This window comes from Podarcis muralis, chromosome 8, assembly GCF_964188315.1.
Source record: "Podarcis muralis chromosome 8, rPodMur119.hap1.1, whole genome shotgun sequence".
Taxonomy (NCBI): domain Eukaryota; kingdom Metazoa; phylum Chordata; class Lepidosauria; order Squamata; family Lacertidae; genus Podarcis; species Podarcis muralis.
In genome coordinates this window covers 20,592,601-20,619,465 of record NC_135662.1, presented here as the reverse complement: position 1 = coordinate 20,619,465, position 26,865 = coordinate 20,592,601, and the positions used below count along the sequence as shown (strand labels likewise).

General features: G+C 43.3%; 1 long non-coding RNA gene across 1 annotated transcript in view; it reads left to right on the top strand.

Moving 5' to 3' along the window:
* LOC144328672 (uncharacterized) overlaps positions 1–25,363 on the top strand; it is a 36,799-nt gene extending 11,436 nt beyond the window's left edge. The window contains exon 2 of the long non-coding RNA XR_013393860.1: positions 24,825–25,363. This is a non-coding gene — a long non-coding RNA (uncharacterized LOC144328672). The remainder of the gene's footprint in view (positions 1–24,824) is intronic.
* Positions 25,364–26,865: the final 1,502 nt, after the last annotated feature.

Here is a 26,865-nt window from a genome sequence, read left to right as displayed (position 1 = left end):
GTTTCATCGTAGCTCTGCCCCGAATATGAGCCTCCATTCTTTAAATTTATGTCACCAAGAGCACATGTGATTTATGCCCTGGGTCAGTAGCTTTCCAGTAGCCAATGAGTTTCATTTCCTAGTGTAAACAGAGCACAGATTCATTTTGTGGTGCAAAACGGCCTATCATCTGCATAGTACCCACCCGCCCAGCCAGCAAGCCAGCTTTCTTTTTCTTAATGGTATTTCGCTTTTAACAATATAGCACCCTAGTGACCTATTGCCACGGTTACTGCATGTTTTAAACTGGTGTCTGCAACTCTTCATTGGGATTACTATAAACTCATCAGGAAGCTGTTGTGTTTTCATACTACTGAAGAGCAGCAGAACAGTAAAAATGCTTGTCAGAGCTGTTAGCTGCTAAATTTCAGCAGCAACTATTAATCCCTGGGCCCAATGTTTCCAGAATTGTCACTTTACAGAAGATTTTTTTAAAGGTCCTTGAGTATGGGAGAGAGCAGGTAAATAAGAGTGAAGGGAAGGAGCTAAAGTCTTTGCCGTCAATAATTTTTGGAGGACCACTACAGACCACCTGGCCGCACCCTATGTTTGCTACCTCCTTGGATTATTGTTATTTTTGTTCTTTTCTTTGCATCTCCCTTACAGGGTTACATTTGAGTTGCTGGGTCTGGTACAATGTTAAGCAGTACATCGAGTTGTTAAATAAATACACTCTATCCAGAATAAGCCCCACTGAATTCAAAGAGTTTTGCTTGCAGTTAAGTGGGTATAGCCGAGATGGGGGAATCTGCGGCCTTCTGGTTGTTGCTGAGGACAACTTCCATCAGTGCCAGCCAGCAAGTCTGGCCCAGGTATGATATGAGAGGTAGTTCTGCTACATCTGGAGGGCCACAGGTTCCTCATTCTTGGGGTACAGGATTGCAGCCTTGATGTTACTACCGTAAAATTTATTTTTGTGGAATGTGATCCTGCCAAAGGCTTTAAAATCTTTGCACTCTTACCAAGGAGGAAGTTCAAAGTTACGGTGTGAAAGGACGCGTGGATCCAGAATTGGCCTCCACAGTCACTCGGCCTCGGCCCAGTATACCTGAAGGAGCATCTTCACCCCCATCGTTGTGCCTGGACGCTGAGGTCCAGCGCCGAGGGCCTTCTGGCAGTTCCCTCACTGAAAGAAGCAAAGCTACAGGGAACCAGGCAGAAGGCCTTCTTGGTAGTGGCGCCCGCCCTGTGGAACGCCCTCCCATCAGATGTCAAAGAAATAAACAACTATCTGACATTTAGGAGACATCTGAAGGCAGCCCTGTTCAGGGAAGTTTTTAATGTGTGACATTTTAATGTATTTTTAATCTTTATTGGAAGATGCCCAGAGTGGTTGGGGAAACCCAGCCAGATGGGCGGGGTACAAATAATATATTATTATTATTATTATTATTATTATTATTATTATTATTATTATTATTATTATTATTATTATTGGAAGACAATCTTACATGGCTACGAGTGATCACTAAAGAGGAGGAAGAAGAAGCTTCTTTCCAATTACACAAGCAAGGGATGGTGCTCTCTCTTAAGGATTCTCAAACCCCATTTTCATCTTAGGATATGCATCCACCATAATTTATCCTTGATGTTTTTTATGCAACCATAGCTGGACCTCCTTCTTGCTCTTCATCCTTTCTGCTTCCCTTGGAATTGTGCCTCCCTTTAGTTGCCCCTTCTTAATGTGCATCCTCCCTTGTTTATTATTAGGCTGCCCTGTGCACGACGCAAGCAATATATTTACGTTTCTGGCCTTTGCTTATAATCGGCAGGCAATTTCAATGCAATTTATACACTGGAAAGGGAAACACCACACTGAGTTTTGTTTCCTTGAGCTGTTTTCCAATGTCCCATTTCTTTTTCCTTTTTGCATGATAACTTGGTAATAAAGGCAGCTGCTTTGAACATTTTCAGACAGAGGAAATGGTAACCCTGACAACAGGAACCATGGCGCACGTGTGATCTTTCAGCACAGCACCTGCATAGTTTATTCACACCCTCATTGGTTCTCTCTGTAATATTAGTAGTTGGAATTCATTAGCTTTGTTGAATTGCTTTCCGTTTTGAAACCCCTATTCTTTTCCTCTTTCTCCTGCGTTGCAGTTCCTCGCTGAATCTCAAGCAGTGTCGGAGGCTGCAGACTGATATATACCTATCTAGAACTCCTGAACTCCTGGGGACTTTCTTCTGAGTAGACATGCGCAGAGTTACACTGTGTAGGTGCAGGTATTCAGTTGTCATAACGCCCTAGTCCATGTGCTTTCTTAAAAATCAGTTGAGAACATTAATCTGGGACACACATTTCCACACTAACCCACAAAGACCACAGCACAGCATGTTTCAAAAAAAAATACTCATGGCATATTGTTATGATTTTCTTTACTGGAACAGTAGTAATAGCTGTGACTTTTTCCGAGAGATCTGAATGTACAGAGAGGAGATTTCTTCAGGGTTGATAAGCCGTTCAATGAACAGCAATTGAGTAACTCAGTTTTCCAATTAACTCTCTCTCTCTCTCCTTGTTGTATTTTTTAAAAATGCAGTCTATAAGTATTTAAATATTTTATGTATAAACTCAACTCAAAGCCTAATCAATAAACCAATTGAGCTAAGGTACATTAGCTTTAACCTAGTTTAGTCTTTTGGCTTCACTTGGACTAAATAATATTAAATTCCAGTAATGTGATTCCCAAACCATTTAGCCATATGTTTTGACTTTACAATACTTCAAAGATCAAATGTACAGTAAGTACCCGATAACAATGGGGCAGTTATAAAGAAATAATGTGTTTCTCTAACTGGTGGTTGGTTGGAGGTTTTTTTTTAAGTAATCTATTGCAATTGCTTCTGCTTAATAATATACATTTCAATTACAGTGGAACCTCAGGTTACATACGCTTCAGGTTACATGCACTTCAGGTTACAGACTCCGCTAACCCAGAAATATTACCTCGGGTTAAGAACTTTGCTTCAGGATGAGAACAGAAATCGTGCTCTGGCGGCACGGCAGCAGCAGGAGGCCCCATTAGCTAAAGTGGTGCTTCAGGTTAAGAACAGTTTCAGGTTAAGAACAGACCTCCGAAACGAATTAAGTACTTAACCCGAGATACCACTGTATCTGGAATTTTGTTCATCTTGATTGTGATAGAGTTACCATCATGTCTGTCACAATGCTTTTTTCATAGAACCACTTCATGCATTCATGATACAATTGCAATCGGATTTAAAGGGGACGACAGAGGAAGAGATGGTTGGACAGTGTTCTCGAAGGTACTAACATGAGTCTGACCAAACTGCGGGAGACACTGGAAGACAGGAGTGCCTGGCGTGCTCTGGTCCATGAGGTCACGAAGAGTCAGACACGACTAAACGACTAAACAACAAAACAAAGGATACACTCAATATTACATTTTAAAAGGCAGTGTGCTTTGAGGACATTTGTTGTACTTTCTAATACAGTAGTACCTCAGGTTAAGAACTTAATTTGTTCTGGAGGTCCGTTCTTAACCTGAAACTGTTCTTAACCTGAAGCACCACTTTAGCTAATGGGACCTCCCGCTGCCGCTGCCGCTGCACTGCGCTGCCGGAGCACGATTTCTGTTCTCATCCTGAAGCAAAGTTCTTAACCTGAGGTACTATTTCTGGGTTAGTGGAGTATGTAACCTGAAGCGTCTGTAACCTGAGGTACACTGTAAGTTGCTTTTGAAAAAGAACAGCAAGAAAAGGATTTTTGCCTTTGGCTTCATGGATACCTAGTATATAAACTCATTTAACTCAGTGCTGCAAACATGGAGTTCCCCTCACACAGGAAGAACTTATAATGACCTCCTGATGGTGAGAGGATCTGAAAGAGAGGATAGGCAGAAGACATCTGGGCAGGTTCAAATGATGAAAGACATACCTGAAAACCTAACTGAAGTAATGAGGGCAGCTTCGCTTAGGCTTGGAAATGAATTGGCAGCCAGTTAATTTCTTTTAATATTGGTGCACCTAAATGGAGATATGCACACCTAAAAAAAAAAAGTGGCATAACATAACACATGGCTTGACCTGTCAGTACTATATGAAATATTATGGAATTGATTACAGTATCATTCTTAATTATGTGAACGGGACTATCTGCAGCTCACTGAGAAAATACTCAAGCTTTGGCTAATCTCTTCAGAGGCATTTGCTTGTTTAACCTTGACCAGTATCAAGCCTGCTGAGATTCATTAATCAAAAGCACTATCTACGGTTTTGCAAGAAGATCGACTCTAGTTGCTAATTGCTGATCTGTAAGCAACTTTTCAATCATGCATGTGGCTAGGCTGAGACATCCTGCTCCCCCAAGTGGATGTCTTGTGCAATTCAAAGTCCTTGCCACATTGCTGAGGAGGCTGTTAACTCTGAAACTGGGCACGTATGCCTGCAGTCCTAATGACACTACCCAGCATACTTTGTATCCGTGCAAGAAATAATCACTTAAACTGTGCTGTGCTTCATTGGTTCCCTAAATATATTGATGCCCCTACTGAGTGCTTTGGTAGTCGATCCAGTCCTGGCCCTCAGTTAAGTATGACATACACAAGAGTTTGCCAATAACATTTGAAAATAGATCCGGCCCATTGTTTACCATGTCCAAGACTGAAAGGAGAGAAATTGCATCTAGGAGAGAACTGAAGCTTGGCATCCTATTTTTGCCACAAATATAATTCTGCACTTTTAAAACAGTGGCTTATCTCTTTAGCAACAAACTGTGAAAATATGCTCCAGCAGCATGCATGGTTCTCTTCTGCATACACATGTTCCTTCCATGGATGCTGGCCAATAATTCCCATTATGAAACTAACAGCCTTGGACCAGGGGTTGTATTGGAATTCGAAGAAGAAGAAAAACAACAGTGTGTGCCGTTTTGAAATCAGTGATTAATATCAGTGCAGTTTTGCCAGTTTCAGTCTGAGGTTGAATCCTGACAAGACAGAAGTACTGTTTTTGGGGGACAGGGGGCGGGCAGGTGTGGGGGACTCCCTGGTCCTGAATGGGGTAACTGTGCCCCTGAAGGACCAGGTGCGCAGCCTGGGAGTCATTCTGGACTCATAGCTGTCCATGGAGGCACAGGTAAATTCTGTGCCCAGGGCAGCTGTCTACCAGCTCCATCTAGTACGCAGGCTGAGACCCTACCTGCCCGCGGACTGTCTCGCCAGAGTGGTGCATGCTCTAGTTATCTCCCGCTTGGACTACTGAAATGGGCTCTACGTGGGGCTACCTTTGAAGGTGACCCGGAAACAGCAATTAATCCAGAATGCGGCAGCTAGACTGGTGACTGGGAGTGGCTGCCGGGACCACATAACACCGGTCCTGAGAGATCTGCATTGGCTCCCAGTACGTTTCCGAGCTCAATTCAAAGTGTTGGTGCTGACCTTTAAAGCCCTAAACAACCTTGGTCCTGTATACCTGAAGGAGCGTCTCCACCCCCATCGTTCAGCCTGGACACTGAGATCCAGCGCCAAGGGCCTTCTGGCGGTTCCCTCATTGCGAGAAGTGAGGTTACAGGGAACCAGACAGGGGGCCTTCTTGGTAGTGGTGCCCGCCCTGTGGAATGCCCTCCCTTCAGATGTGAAGGAAATAAGTAGCTATCTTATCTTTAAAAGACATCTGAAGGCAGCCCTGTTTAGGGAAGTTTTTAATATTTAATGTTTTTAACACTCGATTGGAAGCTGCCCAGAGTGGCTGGGGAAACTCAGCCAGATGGGCAGGGTATAAATAATAAATTATTATATTATTATTATACCATTTGATTCAGAATGAGGTCCATTTGTATCCAAACACAGAGGAAAAACCTGCTCTTGAATCTCAAGAACCATCATGCAAAATTTGGTTATGAGAGGTTCTATTCCTCTCAGAGTGGACTTCGAGTGGTGCTTAAGAAATGTTCAAATACATAGTGAACAAACTTTCTTCCTCCTTTGCTTTTTTTTTTGTAATCAATTCTTCAGACCATAGTTTACTGTGGTGTCTGAATAAGTAAACTGCAAGTAAATTGCAAACTATTAATGATTGTTCAAACCACAGTTTGCCAGTTCAGCAATCACAAAAAGTACACAAAAATAACAAACATTAAACTTTTTTAAAAAAAATACATATAAAATTATAAATATAATATATTTTAAATTTAGCATACATACTGCAGTAGAGAATTTGGTTTAAACATGCAGCCATACGCAAATAATAGCCTGGGAGATTAGCCATATATTCTCCTGGCATGTCACTAGGACTAGTCCCTTGTCACCAACCACCTCACCTGAGAGACTTTCTAATTCCCTGATCTTGAAAAATGGAAAATTTCGTATTGAATGCAGATATCTCAACGATAGTAAAGCCATTATAAAACATTTATAAATAAACATTTATATTGGTTGTGGGACAATATAGCTGAGTGTGCACTTAAGTTCTTCCAATTGGAATTTATCAGACTTAATTTCTTAGTTTGGGTTGGATAATGCCTAGTAATTGTACAAATGACTTGTTTTACTAAGTGATTTAGCTGTATGTGTTCTGTCTTGGAAGCCTAGCAAGGAATCAAAAAATTAAAATGGCAGTGCTGCTGTCAGCATATTATTATAGACATCATGTTTAGGAATGTGAAGGTTACGCTTTCTGGGACCTGCCAATTAGAGCGAACTCACCTGATAGTTGTATCAATAAACATTCCAATAACTCAATTAGATATTGCCCTGTTTGTGAGCCAGATTTATCAGAAGAAATGTTTACATGCCCTTGGGAGTTGACATCACACTTTAAAATCATTACACAGAGTCTGTCTGTGGCACCCTCCTACAATGGCAGGTGACTGGATCACACACAAACACCACAATTCACTTTAATTTTTGCTTCTAATTCATACATTTTGAAATGAAACTCCAGGGGTGAAACTTCCTACATATGCAATCTCAAACAACCATTTAAAAATATTTTTGGATTCAGTTCGCAGCATGCTACAGGATAGCCAATTATAGGGATTTTTGTTACAGCTTCCTGGAAAATAAAACCAAAACACTAAGCAGTTAGGATTTGGCAGGAGGGGTGGCAGACAAGCTGACAATCTTTTTCTTACTCCAATATTCAACAGACAAAATAAAAATCTTCTGCGGGAAGTATATGAGTGTTAGCCTATAGACCCTACATGTAGCAGCAAAAGTTAATGTTCATTAAACGAATCCTTGCTTGGAGCAGACCTTCAGCTGAAAGGTACTTACACTGAGACTTGGTATAAAATAGGAAAGCTGATGTTTATCCATGCTTATTTTATTGTTGTTTGGGTTAGGGTTCTATAGTTCTAGTCAACTATCTAGTTGGAAAAGCAAAGAAGCCATGTTTGCTCCTTTGCAGGAGCAGACTTTGGTCTTTCAAATTTCAGCAGTGTCCTATGCGAGGCCAAAATCCGCCTCTCACCTTCTGTTCTGCTCAGTATGCCACATTATATTTGTCATGTCCTAGAGTGCTCTCTAGGGACGCGGGTGGCGCTGTGGGTTAAACCACAGAGCCTAGGACTTGCTGATCAGAAGGTTGGTGGTTCGAATCCCTGCGACGGGGTGAGCTCCTGTTGCTTGGTCCCTGCTCCTGCCAACCTAGCAGTTTGAAAAGCAGATAAATAGTGCAAGTCAAAGTGCAAGTAGATAAATAGGTACCGCTCCAGCAGGAAGGTAAATGGCGTTTCCATGCGCGGCTCTGGTTTGCCAGAAGCGGCTCAGTCATGCTGGCCACATGCCCCGGAAGCTGTATGCAGGCTCCCTCAGCCAATAAAGCAAGATGAACGCCACAACCCCAGAGTCGGCCACAACTGGACCTAATGGTCAGGGGTCCCTTTACCTTTAGAGTGCTCTCTAGGCTCAATGCCCAGTGCAGCAGAACTGGTCATGTTGCCCTAAACTAATCTCTGCCTTTTGTTCTCAGAGGATAGATCCAAGATGACCTCTTGCCTTGAGGTCCGGAGAAAGAATGTGAGGAGGAGCAGGAAGTGTCAGGAGTTCAGCCTACACTCGAGTAGGACCCTGGCAGAGACACATGCCCAACTGGCATGTGCCCTCCCTCTCTCTCTAGCATCAGACAGGCAAAGAGAAAAAGAACAAAGGACAATAGTCCCAGTTCATGGAACACAGTAACACAAACATCCTGTTTCCATAACTTCCCACTCTGTGGAGTCAAAACATGTACCGTCATGTGATAGACAACAATCCTATGACTGCAATCACGGAGCAGGAATTCTAACATCAAGTTGTTCATTTGATCAGTGGAATAGCAGGGGGGAGCAGAGGGGCCAATGCCCCGGGTGCAGAATCTTGGGGGGCATAAACCAGGTGCCCCCGGCCCCTGCAGAGATCCCCACACCCTGCCTGGCTCCAGCGGTGGGGGGGGGGTTGATGAGAGCGGAGAGCACCCTCTGCCCCCACTAAGCACCAGGCGGGGAGCGAGTGCTCGTCACCCTCTGTTCTCACCAGTAGCACCCCCTGTGACCTGCCCCCCATGCCCGCCCGACAGAGAAGGCTGGGCAAGCACGCTCTGCCCCCACCTGGCATGCATCCCACACACCCTCCTCAGGCACTGATGAGCAGCCCCTGCACTGGACGCAACCTAAGATTTATCATCAAAGCATCAAAGAAATAGAGAGAAGTCAGCAGACAAAGTTACAGGGATAGTATGGGAATCGCACCCTAGAAGAAGAAGAAGAAGAAGAAGAAGAAGAAGAAGAAGAAGAAGAAGAAGAAGAGTTTGGACTTGATATCCCGCCTTTCACTCCCCTTAAGGAGTCTCAAAACAGCTAACAATCTCCTTTCCCTTCCTCCTCCACAACAAACACTCTGTGAGGTGAGTGAGGCTGAGAGACTTCAGAGAAGGCCCACGGTCACCCAGCAGCTGCATGTGGAGGAGCGAGAAAGCGAACCCGGTTCACCAGATCATGAGTCCACCGCTCTTAACCACTACACCACACTGGCTCCCTACTCTATTTGAGTTGCACCCAAACTGCCAACAATATCAAATGCAAAGAACATCATTGTTCTCATTCATCCAACAGTTCATGATTAAGGGACCTAAGAATAAGTGTGTGGGTGTTTTTCAGAGGATGGTGTGTTTCCTATGACTCTGTTAGCTGCCCAGGGAATGTAAAGGTGAGGTATACATTGCTTAAGTAATAGTGCCATTCTATTCTGCCTTGATCAGACCCCACTTGGAGCACTGTGCCCAATTCTGGGCACCACAGTTTAACCCTATTCAGAAACTCTGATCAGAGTGTTGGGATTGCTCTGCAATTTCGTAACTAAATTTAATCAAAGTGTCATATAAGACCCCCTTCTGTATTCTTTAGAATGGCTCTTTTGGCTGCATTTTCAAAATAAATCAATGCACACCACTTCCTCCTGCGCTACTAGCCTAAGGCTGACTACCAGCAGCTGCAGGGAAACTTATCTGATACTATTACATATTTATTGGAAATATTGATATATGCTGCCTGCCTTTCAACAGCAGCAAAGCTGTTGCCCACCCAAAAGTCAATGCTTTCAAGTGTCACTTTTGAAAAGAACTCCCACCCCGTAGCAGCAAGTGGGGGATATGAACAAATGCGGTTGGGAGGCATCATCACATGGTTTACATAACAGAGAGACAAAGGAGAAACAGCACTGTTTTGTTTTTAAAAGTTAAAATAATACAGGGTCAGAAAAGGCTGCAGTATCCCTGCTGAAATATGTGGTGGGGCATTTTGCTCCCCGAGCTCAGCAGGACAGGGTCACAACTGAATCTTAAGGCATATCTATCCCACAGACTTGTGGTTTAATAATTTCATTTTCTCCCCAGGAGACTCTGAGAACTGTAGTTTTGAAGTGGGGGAGTCGAGATTCCTAACCAATTCTCAGCACTCACATGACCAGCGACAATTGGGAGATGCTTGGAGTATCCCTAGGAGAAGAGTCCAGGGCAGGCATGCGTTTTGTAGTGTCTACATGCCCCTCTTAGGAATCAGGGTGGAGGAATTCTTTCAGATTGATTTTTGAAGGTAACCTATCGAGGTCATATTTTCCAAACGAATGTGTGGTCTGAAACTCTGCCATCCTTTGAAATTCTCACTTTTCTGAATGTTGTGATGCATGTCTCTAATCCAAAAATGTGACGCTTACACACACACACACACACACAGAGAGAGAGAGAGAGAGAGAGAGAGAGAGAGATATGAAAGGTGCATACAAAAAAAATGTTAATGACAGGGAAAATAATGTGCAACAATGCATTCTATAAGGGGTAAAATGTGTATATTAGAGTCTGTACAAAAATTGCAATACAGTACATAACGGGAAATGTATGTGAAAAATGCATACACATTTTATTGCAGAATACACACACACACACACACACACACACACACACGGAAACTGGAAAAATGAGAAAGTGTTGGGAACCAAAACCAACAGACTCATTCATGTGGACAAAATTTGAAATGGAAGGTCATCTATATAATCCTTGATAAAGGTAAAGGTAAAGGGACCCCTGACCATTAGGTCCAGTCGTGACCAACTCTGGGGTTGCGGCACTCATCTCGCTTTATTGGCTGAGAGAGCCGGCATACAGCTTCCGGGTCATGTGACCAGCATGATTAAGCCGCTTCTGGCGAACCAGAGCAGCGCACGGAAACGCCGCTTACCTTCCCGCCAGAGCGGCACCTACTTGCACTCTGACGTGCTTTCAAACTGCTAGGTTGGCAGGAGCAGGGACTGAGCAACGGGAGCTCACCCCGTCGTGGGGATTTGAACTGTTGAACTTCTGATCGGCAAGTCCTAGGCTCTGTGGTTTAACCCACAGCGCCACCCGCGTCCCTGGGATAATCCTTGATACACTGATCTAAAAAGATGAAGGGGCAAAAGATTGCGTGTTCATTCAGCTAAAATGACCTGCTGCCTACAGAAAATCTCCATGAAAAGGACCTTGGGAGTCACCTAGTCCAACCCATTGCCACCAATCCATTTGGTGCAGCCACAGTACCTACCTGTGTCCAGGCACTTCAACACCCCTTGGGGATGGCAAGGGAGGCCAGGGTATATCAGGTCATCATTTTGAGCCTTCCAGTTGCTGGAAACAATGCAAGTCTCTGACTGGAACCCCAGCTCCTGAGGACACTGCTGCAGCATGTGGTGGTTTCTGCTTGCCTTTGACAGGAACAGCAGAGATCTCTGTGGTGGCAGTGACTCCCCACAGTTGAAACAGATTAGAGGAGCATCTCTGTATATCCACAGCCCCTCCAGCATGGCAGATCAAGTGTATAAATGGATGTTCGTACCTGCACCAGGGCCCAGGACTACCTTCTCACTGACCCTTTCCCCTTGGTTACTGAGATAGAGGCGAAGTGGGGACGACTCCTAAGAATGCTTAGGGTGGAACCTCTGGTTCTGGAGGTTAATTGCAGGTGCCTGCCTAAGTTGAACAAAAAGGTGCAACTTCCATTTATTTTATTTTTGCAGATTGGTACAGTGCTTGGCCCTTTAATATCACATTGGTAGCTATCTAATTCACTGTATCATAACATCAAGGAAAGAAAATCTCTTGGTTCCTGGCTTGTTGCAAAGATGGACATTTGGCTTCCCAGCTGTTTCAGAGTCCCAAGTGTTTTGTGTTACTGTCAATCACCACCAGGCTTCCAGCTGTTTCCAGCTCTGTGTTTATGGGCTGGCAGCCCATGATCCACATCTCAGGGAACTTGTTTTTGGAACCAGCCCACAGAACAAGCCCCTTGGAACAACTTTTTACCACCTCAAAGGAGTCATCTGGTCAGGATTGTTAGGGGAGTCTTATAGAGCTCTGCCCTTATGTAAACAGATCACCAGAAGCTTTCCATTTTGTCTACTGGGGCCCAAATCAAATGTGATGCAGGCTAACTGAAGAATGCAGAGAAATTTTTTTTTAGCCATGTGTGGTTCTACAAGCTCAGCGTCATGTAAACATTTTGTCACTGGTACCTGCAACATTAGCATGTCAACACTGTGTGCTCTTGGCTCATAGATCTGTAGTATGGTGACACTGAACCCACAGATGCAAGCAATTCAGTGTTTACCCATGGAAGCTCACAACACATTTTTTTAAGTATTAGTATCTGGATTTTGCTAGACCTTAACAGCAATGAGGAGGAGAAGTGAAGACTACAGGGAACCAGGCAGAGGGCCTACTTGGTAGTCGCACCGGCACTATGGAATGCCTTCCTATCATATGTCAAGAAAGTAAACAACATCTACCTGACCTTTAGAAGACATCTGAAGGCAGCCTCCTACAGGGAGGCTCTTAATGTTTGAGGGTTTTTGTGTTTTAATATTTGGTTGGAAGCTGCCCAGAGTGACAGCAGCAACCCAGTCAGATGGGCAACATATAAATAATGAAATTTTTGTTGTTTTTCACCTTTAAATGTGAACTGAATCTAATCCCCACCATCCCTAGTAGCAGGTGATGAGGAAGACCTATGCTTGAGACCTTGAAGTGTGATTGCCAATCGGTGGAGAATGGGGGCAGCCAATGTGGTGCCATCCAGATGTTGTTGGACTCCACCTCCCACCAGTCCTAATCAGAATCACCAATGGTCAGGGATGATGAGAGTTGAAGCCCAGTAACATCCGGAGGGCATCTAATTGGTTATATCTGGAGTAGACCATACTGGCTTAGATGCGTAAACAGCATGACCTTGTGTAAAGCAGCTTTGTGAGAGCTCATGTTCAAGGTTTGTACTGGGTGGTAGGAAGGGAGGGGGCGAGAGATGAAATCTCAAAGATGCAGAAAAACAAAGGTTTCTGTTTCCAGGATGGAAATTATTTTGTAGAGACTGTGAGCATTATATATAATGTTTGGCCAATAAGATCTACCCCTCTCGCTCCATCATTGGCGCCTTTCTTCCTACAGTTTGTTCCAGGCCCAGATAAACTATGCCCAGACACTGCCACTACCTTATCTGTGGGTAGCCTCGTTCTGCAGCCAGACTGATAGTCACACAACCATCAGATTTGGTATTAGAAGGGAACTGGAATAGTCTGTATATAAGATATTGTGACATTGCAGTAGTATGCTGCCAGTTCTCGCTTGCGGCCACAGAAATCTGGCACCTGAAAAATGGATTGGCTTTGCCAAATGTCTGGCACACTGCTAAGGGTTCCAGTATTACCTAAGTAGAAAGCAGTATCTCAATCTAAGATTTATGGTATCTAGGATCTCTCATCACGCAAATGAAAATTAGAAAACTTGGACCCAGTGAAGTGAAATTCTTTTATAATAATTCTTTAGAAGGTGAGTCAAGAACAAGGATTTAATTGTTACAAATCTGGAGAAACCAGAAGTATCCTTTGTTTTTGTTTTTCCCCCTGCTGTCTCCACAATGGAAGAGATCCAATGCTTGGCAAGGCGGCACAGCCACAGAACTATAGATATTTAGAATTAAGCAGTGATGTGAGTGCAGGTGGGGATGTTTTTACCCATTTTCTCCAAACCAGGCATAATTTTATAGACCATGCGCAGAGAAGGGGCCAGGTTACTTCAGGGCTTTTAAGATGGTTTTAAATATGGGGATTGGACTAATTTATGGAGGTCAGGGGATTTCAGCCATGATGAGTAAAAGAAACCTCCACATTCGGTTGCAAGAGTGAATATAAGCTGCTGGGGAATGGGGCAAACAGCAGTGTCTTCGGCATTCATGCCCTGGTTGTAGGGATGGAAGGTTTTTCATTGCTCTGGGCTTAAGTTCAATGCACAACATTTGCACAGCAGGTTGCAATTTTTTTTAAAAAAAAATATTATGAAAATTCACCAGCATATCAGTACATACACGAGCTTAGGGGTTCTAGGTGTCTCTTGTTCCCGATGTTTGGGTCTGTCACTGAGCTGTATGTTGCACAGTTCTGCAGAGCAAGGGTGGAGAGCTTCAGGCCTGGAGGCCAGATGTGGGTCTGGAGGATAGAGAAGGTTGTTTGTGAGGTGTGTTGTACAAGGATGAAATTTACATTAATTGTGCTACCCACCTTTGCCTCTGGCCCAACGCATCACTGTCATGGGGTCCCAGAAGGTTGCTTAGAGTGGAATGTCACCCTCAAGCTGAAAAAAGGTCCCAACCTATGTTCTAGAACCTTACATACCAGCTTTTTGCACAGCTCTCTGTCTGAGAGTGAAAACCCCACTGCAAAACAGAAGTGGTTGTTTTTTTTAAGCACGCATGAATCTCTGTGGTTTTTGTCATTTTAGTGAAAATCTCTGTGATTTTGATCAGTTCACTCAATTGGTTCTAACAAACATAGGGCAGGTGTCTGCCCCCCCCAGCCAGATCTAAAACTCCATTGCATTCATGAATGTGTTGAGGTTAGGAGTGGAGGTATTGAGACAGAGGAAGTGGCTGAATTTTCAAGTGGTTCTCCACTACAACTGGAGCTGGCAACTGCAAATTGCACCGGTTAGCATAATAGGGATGGAGCAGTATGGCCGAGCCACTATTATAAAACAGAATGGAGCAACCTTTTCTTAACACTGTACTTACACAATAAAAAAATCTCATAAATGTCAAGCAAGTGAAATTTACCCTTCACTAATAGGAAACAAAATTAAAATGTTCATAGGCAAGCATACAGACAAACTACATTAAAATATCTATATGGTGATTTTTTTTGTACTGGATTAAGACTTTTTTATTTGCCTGGCCATTTTAAATTTATGGCATTGTTTTAGCTGTTGGAATAGATTTTGGTTTATTATTTTTCAGATATCACATTGTCTTGCTTTTTTTTTTTTAAAAAAAGTTATTTTAATATAAGGTTGTATTCAGTGTGGCACTTGTTCCATCAGTGCAAACTCTTCTGCTTGCACAGCAGAATTATCTTCGCTCACCTCCCTTGCATGCTGTTCTGGATGTTCTCCTGACCCTCCAGAGCCGATTCGGGTAGCGTGGGGAAAGAGAGAAGCAGGTAATTCTGTTGCACTAGTCAGAATCATTGTGATTTCATTGAATGCGGCTCATTGTATTATGTTTATGCACACTGCTCTGGAATCCTTATTTTGGCTCAAAGCATGGCTTAAACATTTCCCCAATTAAAAAATGGATTAAAGTGAGATTAATTATTTGACAGTAACATTTCTCTAATGGGAATTTTGTGACTTAGGCTCCTATAGTGACTTACTGTGTGACCTGGGTTTCTGTTGTAGTTTTGTGGACATTGCTAAAAAGAAAAAGAAAAGAAAAACCCATGTTAAAGACCTTGCGAAGCATTTGGTTTTATATTTGTTTTTTTTCCTACTGACCCGTGTTTTTAATTAGGAGACATGTGCTTTGTATTACTCTGCCTGTAGGAATAATTGTTACTGCCATGGTCCATTCAAACTGCAAACGATTATCTGACTAATTGCAATTTAAGAGGGTTCTGTTCTCCCATTCTATGTCCCTATAAAGAAGTCATGCTATTTAACCGCTGGTCTTGTCCAAGGCTCTTTTCCCTTAGAAGGTAAACAAGGCGAAGTTTCGAGGCTAGACACAGGTCATATTTGTCATTATCTCTGCTTGTTAAAACAAAAGGAAAGAAAGAAAGAAGCGATACTGTTAAAATCTAGCAGTGTACCCAGCCATAAATTAGCCTTGCCTTGGTGACCAAATATGAAGTCTCCAGGCATCGTTCTAAAGAGAAAGAACACTGTGACTATATATTGGGTCACCCGGACTCCTTTACCTCAGTCCATTTATACTTGTGGGCCAATTCCACAAGTGAAGAAAGGTTTTATCCGTCAAGGATCCATCAAGGAGAGCAGGCCAATGCTCTGCAGATGAGGCTATGGTCCTTTCCGCAGTCTAAACTGTTAAAATGACTTGTTATGCAAAGCTCTGGCAAAGAACTTCAGCGCTGCCACATAATGGAAAACAACTCTGACAAATTACAATTTAAGCAGCCAGATAATGGGGGGTGGGAGAGACACAAGGAAAAACTATCAGTCTAGTATTTTCTGAAGATCTACAAGTTGTATAAACTTCATCATCTAAGTACGGTACGTCATCTGGCCTCAGTGCAACTTTTTCGGAGTCATTCTCTCATTTATCCACCTGCTAATTATCACTTATTGTTACCTATATATGGACTTAATTGATGGCACTTTTATGGTGATTTTCCTTCAGACAAGTTCCAAAGCAGATTGCAATCAATAAAGAACAGCAAAATTAAAAAAAAAAAAATCACAGTTCCAGCACATAATTGTATCGTAAGATTAACAAATCGTGAATGGAAGTTATTAATAATTATATGTGAAACAAGACTAACAAAAGAGCTGAAAAGGAAGCTAAACAATATTCCCTGCTGATATGTGGTACTCATCTGGATAGTTGACCATCACTGTTGCCCTCAGGTCATAATAGGCTAAGTGCTCAGGGACAGAGGACATGAGCTGTGAGTCTGCAGCTATGTTGCGTTTTTCATTATCCCTCTTGGTCTCCACCTCAAGTAAGTTAATGCATTATGCTGCTTTTCCTGTGACACGCTCCAGCATTCACATTATCGCTACAATGTGGAACTGGTTTACAATGTGGAACTGGTTGGCCCAGATGGAAGGGGTGTTTCCAGAACATTCCTTTCACGCTCTTTTTTGTGTATTGGTGCAGGAGATGGCACTATACTCTGTTTTTGAAAAGAAGAAAAAATCTTTATTGGGTGTTTCCACATGCCACAAGAGGAAAGTATAACAAAGACTAAAAAATCCAAGTTACCAAAAGTGCTAACGTATCCCAAGAGATCTATGCATGCCCCCTGCGTTGTACTGACGTGGTCACGTTTAGAAACAATTGGAGCCGTGCTATTCCTCTAGAAAAAGAGAGCTAGTGTGGTGTAGTGGTTAAGAGCAGTGGACTCGTAATCTGGTGAATCGGGTTCGATTCCTCGCTCCTCCACATGCAGCTGCTGGGTGACCTTGGGCCAGTCACACTTCTCTGAAGTCTCTCAGCCCCACTCATCTCACAGAGTGTTTGTTGTGGGGGAGGAAGGGAAAGGAGATTGTTAGCCGCTTTGAGACTCCTTAGGGTAGTGATAAAGTGGGATATCAAATCGAAATCGAAAAAGAGGTGCTGGAACTCACCATGAACACCTCCTTTGTTCTGTTATCATGGCCATGGTACGCACCTGAGAGGTGCCGGAACTGCGTTCTGGAGAGTTCCCACTGGGAAAAAAAGCCCTGAATAGGAGGCTCTCAGTGAGCTCACCCTGATGAAATCTATATGGGTTTTCACCCCTACTTTCCACATTGTTTTCATCTGCCTTATGCCTCATTTTTTTACCTCATACTGACAGTACAAACAGACCCAGAAAGTGGTGGTCTCTCCTTTATTAGAGGTTTCTAAGCACAGGCTCAATGGCCAATTTTTAAGGATGCTCTAGCTGCAGATTTCCAGGGGTTTGGGATAGATAAGGGGTGGGGAACCTTCGTCACTCCAGATGTTGCTAAACTACAACTCCCAACTCAGCCTTTGAAGTACAGTGGTACCTCGGGTTAAGAACTTAATTCGTTCCAGAGGTCAGTTCTTAGCCTGAAACTGTTCTTAACCTGAGGTACCACTTTAGCTAATGGGGCCTCCCGCTGCCGCCGCGTGATTTCTGTTCTCATCCTGGAGCAGAGTTCTTAACCCAAGGTACTATTTCTGGGTTAGCGGAGTCTGTAACCTGAAGCGTCTGTAACCCGAGGTACCACTGTATTTTGCCTTAGAGGTTATTTTCAGTTCTTTGATTAAACAATGCAACTCCCTCATCTTGACCAATGTGCTTCTGCTTCTTTCATCACTTCTTGAGTAGGCTTTCTTTCTTTCTTTCTTTCTTTCTTTCTTTCTTTCTTTCTTTCTTTCTTTCTTTCTTGCACTCCTACTTCTTTATTGAGTGGCCCTGTGGTTTTCCTTGGGTGCTCAAGAGTTTCTATTTTGTTCTGTTTCTTGGTTTATTTTTGTTCTTAAAACTCTCATTAATTTTATGGTTTGTTCTGCTGCCCACCTTTTCTTTTCTTACATCTATCTTTCACATCTTTTTTTTTTTTTTTTTTTTGCCACGGCTTATCATGCAAAACGGCAATAAAAGTGACAGAGCTGATTTCAGCAGTCACCTCTTGGCAGATGCATTTTGTTTTCCCAAGATGCCTCAGACGTTGCGCCGTTCCAAGGCATTCTGTGGGTGGGTGGGGCAATGTTTTCCAGAAAGATACAACATATGAGATGCTCTGGAAAAACAAAAATGGTGACTGCCAAGAGCAGTCACCAAAACTAAGAGCAGCTGCTCCTGGGGAAGGAAAACCCTCACAATCTCCAAATCACTGGCAAATGGGTCTGAATGGAAACAAATATGGGTAATGAAAAGCATGCCGATCCGTTACTCATGACTTTTGGAATGAATGAAAATTGAACCCAATAGACCCAATTTTCGTTCATTCTCACACGACGGGACACACTTCTCCTCAATGCCTGCACCTTTCCATGTAGACTTTTCTTCTTCTGATTTTGGTCACTGCTTGGTCTCTGGCCTTCTTCCTATTTTGGAGGACATTTCAAACAAACGTCTCCCATCCCTAGGATTCCCAGTTGCAGTCTTCAGCACCTTTTCTCATCATATGCATGGTAAGGAACCCAGCTGAGGGAACACACTCTCATCATGAGCTTTGTGCTACCCTTTCAGAAGTACAGGCATGAAACAGTCCACAATATCCATAATGGATATGGATCTATAATCCATTTCCCAGGCAGGCAAATTGAAGTTTCAAATTTCAAATTGAAATAAAAATAATTACCACTTAAAAATACCCTATTTTATTTTATTCCAAGTAACTTTTAAAAGGGTGGGATCTTTACACATGCCAGGATATTGTTCTTTCTATCTTCTCTATAGAATACTGATATTCTGCTTCAAAACTCCAAAAGTCTTTCAAAGATGGCGGCAGTTGATAGGCAACAGCTCTCACTGAGGACCTCTGAGGCAGATCAGCTGGAACTTCCGCAGCCAATGATGGAGGCAAATATTCCCTTGCTGTTGGTTCCCACTGATGTCCTCTAAGGCAACGGGGTTGAATAGCTGGATCCTGCCAAGCCCAATATGAAGGCAAGTCTTGCCTTGCTGGTGGCTGGCGGTTTTTAATATCAGTTAACTTTTGACAGATAGCTTTTCACAGAGAGAAATAAAATGGCTTGTGAAACTTTCAGATGTTATTTCAGGAATTTAGTAATGCTCTTCAGGTAAACAAACATTACATGGCTCCTTAGGTTTCCAATAAAGCAAATCTGAAATGGGCTCCAGCTCTTTCTGGAGAAATATTACGATTCTCTTTGAACACAGCATGAACTTCTATAGAAATGTGTCATCTCATTTATGATGTATTAAACATTTGCCTTGGAAAAAAATGTTTCCCCCTCATTTTTATTCCCAAAGTGACATCTTACTTTGGGTAAAAGGGGTTTTCTCGCCACCATTTCCCACATAATGAGCTGAGCGCTCTGCTAAATATTTCCCATGCCTAAAAATGTTAATTGAGAAGGAACTGTATGCATTTGCTACACAGGTGAAAGGCTTGCATATGACAAGCTAGTTCTGGTTTGCGTGTTCAGACCCAGATACCTCCCCACTAAATAAAGTCACATTTGATTCAAATTTTAATTTTGGTTTTTGGCAGAATTTAGGCCACAACTTTATTGATTACAGAAAGTGACTGGTTGCATAGGCTCTGGTTCGATTAGCTCCCTGCACCCTTGCAGGCAGCACTGACCCAGGGCACCAGCATAGGTCAGCCAAGGGTGAACACCCGGTAGGCAAACAGCTGGGAACAGACTATTTTCATCACCCAGATGCCCCCCTGTCCCAACAACAGACGACACACGACGGCATAGCAATGTCAATCGCAAAATGCCCTAAAAGTAGGGAGAGATGGGCAGGTGTTCCGAATGCACGAGCTGAAAGAGGAAGCTCTGGGTCACGTGCATGGGTATATATAGGTCCTTCTATCTGTTTGGACTGCGTCCCATTGGCCAGATTGAACCCAACATCAAGGGACCTACCAATCGGGTGTTGTGGCTATCCAATCTTACCCACCCAACAACACAGGAGTTCGGTCTCCAGGTTTCACCGCAACATGTGCCCTCTTTTAGGGAGGACACGATTTCTCTGCGTATTAGGTGGCAATCCCATACAACCGTCCAGGGGTCCTTTACTTTTACCTTTGCACACTGACCTGGAGTAACTTGCATTTAACTCAGGGGGGCTTACTCCTGAGGAGACCTGTATAGAGTTGTACTGTTAAAGGTCATAGGCTGTAATCCTATGCATATTTATTTTGTAGTGAGTCCTATGATGGAACTCAGTAGGATTCACTGCTGAGTAAACATGCATAGGGTTAGGCTGTATACAGCTGGAACTCAGTGTCACACTCTTATAGTCATTCCCTCTGTGCAAGCATTGCAGCTGACAAGACAGAATAATCTCTTTTCTCCTCCCATATGTGCTTTCCTGGGGAGGAAGGAGGGGAGAGAGCCTTTTGTGCAGTGGAAGTCCTTGCACAGGGTATACACTGATGGGGCTCCTTAGGTCAATCCTGCCCTAATTCTTGTGAGGTTCTGCCTTATTCATTTAATGCCTTTCTAGGGTCTCTGGCATTACCTGTCCCATTACGTGCTACCTCTTAGGGATTGAGCATGGGAATTTCAGCATCAAAATATGTGTCCTACCAATCACATTTGATTCCTCTCCATTAATATGTTGACAGCACCCAGCACTGTATTTCTTGAAACAACTCTGAGGAGGCTGTGGAGGTCCTCAACCAGGGCATAAAATCATAGAAAGTGGGCCAGGCATGGCAGACTGAGGCAGCTGCCCCAGGGGACAGATGCTGGAGGGCACAGCTTAGTGTGCCACACAGGGCTAAGCTGGCTTACTGCCCTCTGATGCGCTGGAGGGGAATGTCCTGTTGCCAGTGCTGAAGAAAGGTTCAACCGCCAGTCCCAATTTGTGGAACTGGGAGAGGGTGTCATCTGGTTCTTCAGCTCAGACAACAAAAAACATTTGACTGGACCTAAACTGCACCCAAAGGGACGCGGGTGGCGCTGTGGGTTAAACCACAGAGCCTAGGGCTTGCCGATCAGAAGGGCGGTGGTTCGAATCCCCGCAATGGGGTGAGCTCCCGTTGCTCGGTCCCTGCTCCTGCCAACCTAGCATTTCGAAAGCACATCAAAATGCAAGTAGATAAATAGGTACCGGCCTGGCGGGAAGGTAAACGGCATTTCCTGCTCTGGTTCTCCAGAAGCAGCTTGGTCATGCTGGCCACATGACCCTGAAGCTGTACGCCGGCTCCCTCAGCCAATAAAGCGAGATGAGCGCCACAACCCCAGAGTCGGCCACGACTGGACCTAATGGTTACCTTTAAACTACACCCACAAACTGGGTGGGTATGGGTTCTGGAGTTCACCCATGTTCCCTGTGTTCATGAGCCACTCCTTTTGCCCAATATAATCCAGAAATTGGACTGCATGAATGCACAGCAGTCAGCAACTTTCTTCTTCCCAGGAATGCTTGCAGAATTTATCTTTGTGAATTCCGATTTGAGGTGACCTCATCTGCGCCTCCTCCACTGATTTGTGAATCAGAACTTAGTTATCCACCAGCTTTCGCACTTCTGAAATATTGCAATGCAGTTCTCCACTAAAAAGAAGAAGTAAATTGCAGGTTGATGTGGAACTGAGACAGAACAAATTTATGAGTGAGCAGATGTGATGGCAACACAGTCCAGAAATAGACTGATTCATCTGCAACCATTTCCAAGAGTGTCTACCTTTTTTACTCCCCTCCCCCAACATATTACTACTTACTGCAGGCACATAAATATACCAAAGGCAATTTGTTCCCTGTGTCCTGGATGGCAGAATACATTTTCTCTTCCCAGCAAATGTTTGCCTTTCCATTCAGTGTTTCATCTTCGGGTTCAGTTCGTATTCTTTTCACCAGCTTAGCAGAAGCTGCTATAGTGCATATATCACAAATATTTTACAGCCTGTAAAGGGAGTCATGTACTGGATTCTGAATAAGCCGTGAGTTTGATGATATGAGCTTAGCCATATTTTCAACATCCAGGTGTTGCTAAGCCATGGCCTTTCAAGTTTATTATTCTGTTATCAAATCTAGGAGGAGTAAGATAATTACAGCCTATCGAACCCAAAATAGCTCTGAAGTGTTGGCAAATATATTCTTGTTGCGAAGTTACATAAAGTGCTCTTTGTCAGCTTTATGCAACAAGTGTTAACTGACATACAACATGCAGGGGAAGGCAGCCTCATAAAAAAAAAAAAGCTTAAGAAATAATTGCAAGGTGAAGACTTTGGGCTGTGTGTTATGTGGGCTGATTTGGCATTTGGAACATATAAAAAATACCAAACATGTTAAACAATCCAGATGAGACTTTTTATGTGACAGGCAAAGCTCATAAATATATGTGCGTATTTCTTATAAAGATAGGCAAAGCTTCCCATTTCAATTGTGTTATCTTTTTAAACACAGAAGCATTTGACTGTCTGAAGGCAAAAAAGATCTAACAAGAAGTAACTGAGCCTTCCTGCATAAGTGATGTCGCATAAATGGTCTAGGAAATTTCTGTGAACTTTAATTGTAAGCTGACAGAAGGGCAGTTCACCCATTGTTTTTATTACCCTTGCAAATAGTTCTTAGCATTTTTAGACAAATATAATGACTGAGACAAATGATCAGGAAAATGTGCTGTGATCCAACAGTATGAATCATGTATTCGGATTAATGACATGAATGTGTTTTTCCAGACAGAAAAGCCCAAGCCAAAAGATGGGACTCTATATACAGTGATCAATAGCTTCATTCATCTATTTGGGAGTCAGTCAGGCAATGGAGGGTTGGATTTAGGGAGGAAATGCTGTCTAAGATCCACTGGGATGAGCAGCTTAGGCTGCAGTAGATCTCAGCCAGCTGATTCCTGACTCAGCTGACCCAGCCCCAGTTCAGCTAAAGTTTCGCTGGCATAATTTGATTGTCCTGGCACAGCCAAGACTCAGCCAATTGCAATCCGTTTTTGCAAGCCACGTGACTTTTATTGAACATCTGAGTTTAAAAGCAAACTAAAATTACACCAATGAATACAGCTGTATTTATTTTCAATACATTTGTCTAAGCCACATGTTCTTCTTATGATTGACGAGGTTCTTCAGTCCTCAGTTCAGTTCAGATATCTGCTTTTGATGACGAAACAGTTCACGTTCTGTTTCAAATTCAAGATCTCTTTTCATGCATCACATAAATCCTAAAGTGCATGACAGAAGATAATTCATGATGGGTCTATAGAAAAGTTCCACATTGTTTTATTTCCGCTGAAAGTAAGAACGGGGAAGAAATTTGGTTGAGTCCACATTTAAAGGTAAACTTAACAAATTCACATTTACTGAAACAATACACAGACTGAAACACAACCATATTTCAAAATTCACACTTCTCCAAATGCTGCAATGCAAAGTAATGTATACAATAATATATATACTCTGTAGAACAAGTTGGGCATATAAAAGCAAAAATAGCATACGAAAATGCATGATAGGGAGAGGGGGAAAAAGAAGAATGGAGAAATATTGAGAATTTATGTTCACTGTAGCACAAAATCACAAGTGAATTTCTTCTTTTTGGTATATATTTGTTCTTTAGTCGTCTTAGTCGTGTTTGACTCTCCGTGACCCCATGAACCAGAGCATGCCTTGAAAACTCTCACTTTCTTCTCAAAGCTTCTCCTTTTTTTTATCTCCATGGAGTTTTCTTGGCAAAATACTGGAGTGGTTTGCCTGTTCCTTCTCCAGGTGGATCACATTTAGTCTAAACTCTCGGCTATGACCAGTGGCGTAGCGTGGGGGGTGCAGGGGGGGCCCGGCCGCACCGGGCGCAACATCTGGGGTTAGGGCAAATCCACAGGTTAGGGGGCGCAAATCCACGGTTTAGGGGGCGCAAATTACTTGCCTTGCCGCGGGTGCTGACAACCCACGCTACGCCACTGGCTATGACCTGTCCGTCCTGGGTGGCCCTGCACGGAATAGCTCATAGCTTCATGGAATTATTCAAGCCCCTTCACCACAACAAGGCAGTGATCCATGAAGGGGTTTGGTATATATAGCAATCTATAAAAACAAGTCATCAAAGTAGCACCCTATGTGCCAGGATTAAAATCCCAGAATGCTTTGGGGTGGCACCATTGTGAGCATCGGAAAGAAGCAAGCCCTTCTTCATGAAGCTCTTCTGAGACTGCCTCTGGAATCTTATGCTCAGGTCTGGGCACCACATTATTAAAGAGATTAGGAAACTGGAGGCTGTTGACAGAGAAAGTAAGAGGAGAAACTTGAGTTAAACAGAAAGTTGTAGAGAGATAAATGTGTTGTGCCTTGGCAAACTAATTGCAGCAGCTGTTATATGGCAGTTATCTAATTATATATCTGAAAAGGTGTAGAAGGCAGAATAAAAGGTAATATTTTCTCTTCTGTGGGGAGAAAAGAACACTTGGATAATTTGTCAAGAGAAACAGTAATGTAGCATTGTAGTAAGCATGTGCAGAAACCTGTTTTCCAGTTTCTCAAAAGATTTCTTCCCCCATTAAGGAGGCTTATGGTTTGGGGCCTCATTTACAAGATGCTGTATAAATGATTTAGAATTCAGGTGGGTGCAAGGTTGAGTTTACCTTGCCACTGTGAGGTGGCTTAGTGTGGTGTGTGTTTTATTTCCATATTCTTTTTTTTTCCCCTCTAGGGTGAAAAAGCTCCAGGTTTCCTGATCTGAAAACGCCTCATGTTTTGTGATTTGAAAAAGCCCCGGGGTGGAGTTACCTTATGTTACCTCCACACAGCCTTTAAGTGAAGTTCAGGATGCCAGATTTCTCCAGCAATCAATGCACTTGCTGACTTTGTTTTTGGGAAAGTTCTTCCCTTTGTCTTCTTTAAACACACACTCTCTCACACACATACTTCACAATGATTTATGTAAAAACAAAAAGACTTCACTTAAAAAAAAACCATGAACAGATGTCAGGATCATGGGAGATGGGCCTCCGTGAGAGGCCCAGCTAAAGATACCATGAGGTGTTCAGGAAGTGTGGGCACCTGGGAAGACTACAGAAGGCAGATGACCAGAGAAAAGATTTGTAGAATTGAAAGCACACTCACAAAAAACCAAATTATGCCCCACCTGAAAAGCGTTTTGCTGAAAGTTTCTCTTCTCTCCTTTTCAAGGTGCTTTCTTATATCGTTAATTGATGAGGATTGTTAAAATAAAATACAAATACATTTGTACAGCTGTAATTGCAGACTTTTGCTGTAGGGGTTTCCACTCACCCATCCTTTCTTCAGGATAGATAGATTGCATGGACAGGCCCTGTTTGGAACGATGTGTTTAAGCCCTGGCTTATATTAACGGATGCCAGCAGATGACAAATTAGCCCAAGGCTTACCCTCATGCCCTCCAAATTGGCATCTTTCTCACAAAGCCTATATGCAAGCCAGCCTTTAGAAACTGGAATGCACTGTCAAAATTAGGCTGGGGTTGCTGGAAGCCATATACAAATCCAGGCCTGGAATGATCTCCAACTCTGTGTTCCCGTTCCCATGGTTAGCTTCTGGGTCTAGGGCTAGCTGCAACTGATGGGTTATATTCATGCCACCACCAAAATTAGTGCTGGGTCCAAGCTATAGATAGGACAGGAATTTGGTGAAAGTTCCTGAGAGGTTGTTTTTTTAAAGGATTTGTGCAAATTCATCCTAAAATATCTGGATAACAAGGACAGGAGGACCCTCTCAGTAGTGGCACCCGCCCTGTGGAACACCCTGCCATCAGATGTCAAGGAAATAAACAACTATCTGACTTTTAGAAGACATCTGAAGGCAGCCCTGTTTAGGGAAGTTCTTAATGTTTGATGTTTTATTGTGCTTTTAATATTCTGTTGGGAGCTGCCCAGAGTTGCTGGGGAAACCCATCCAGATAGAGGGGGGGTTAATAAATAAATTACTACTACTACTGAAGCGGGTGGCGCTGTGGGTTAAACCACAGTGCCTAGGACTTGCCAATCAGAAGGTCGGCAGTTCGAATCCCCGCGACGGGGTGAGCTCCCGTTGCTCAGTCCCTGCTCCTGCCGACCAACAGTTCAAAAGCACATCAAAGTGAAAGTAGATAAATAGGTACCACTCCAGCGTGAAGGTAAATGGCATTTCTGTGCACTGCTCTGGTTCACCAGAAGCGGCTTAGTCATGTTGGCCACATGACCCAGAAGCTGTACGCCAGCTCCCTTGGCCAATAAAGCGAGATGAGACCCGCAACCCCAGAGTTGGCCACGACTGGACCTAATGGTCAGGGGTCCCTTTACCTTTACCTTACTACTACTACTCTAGTCCTACGTGGTAGAAACAGCCCTCCTTTGCACACTCACCAGATAGACCGCTGTAAGTTCTGATATGATATGGGAACCATCTGTAGATGGCAAGAAAACAGCCAAGGCAACATCAGCGGAAATACACAGATCCTGCAAAAACTAAAAAAATACTGTCCTGGGCCATGTCTCTCAGACACAGGAAGTCACAGTGTTAGTTCACCTAGCCCAGGATTTTCTACAGTGAACAGCAGTGTCTCATCAGGGTTTCAGACAGGGGACATCCCAAGCCATATCTGGAGAGGCTGCATGGTAACCTGATGCTGTACCGCTCAACTACAGCCATTCCCTGGCCTATGAGACCTGTCCAGGTAGGATCGTCATGTCACCAAATCTCTCCCATTCTGAGGACACCAGTCCTTATAAATTCAG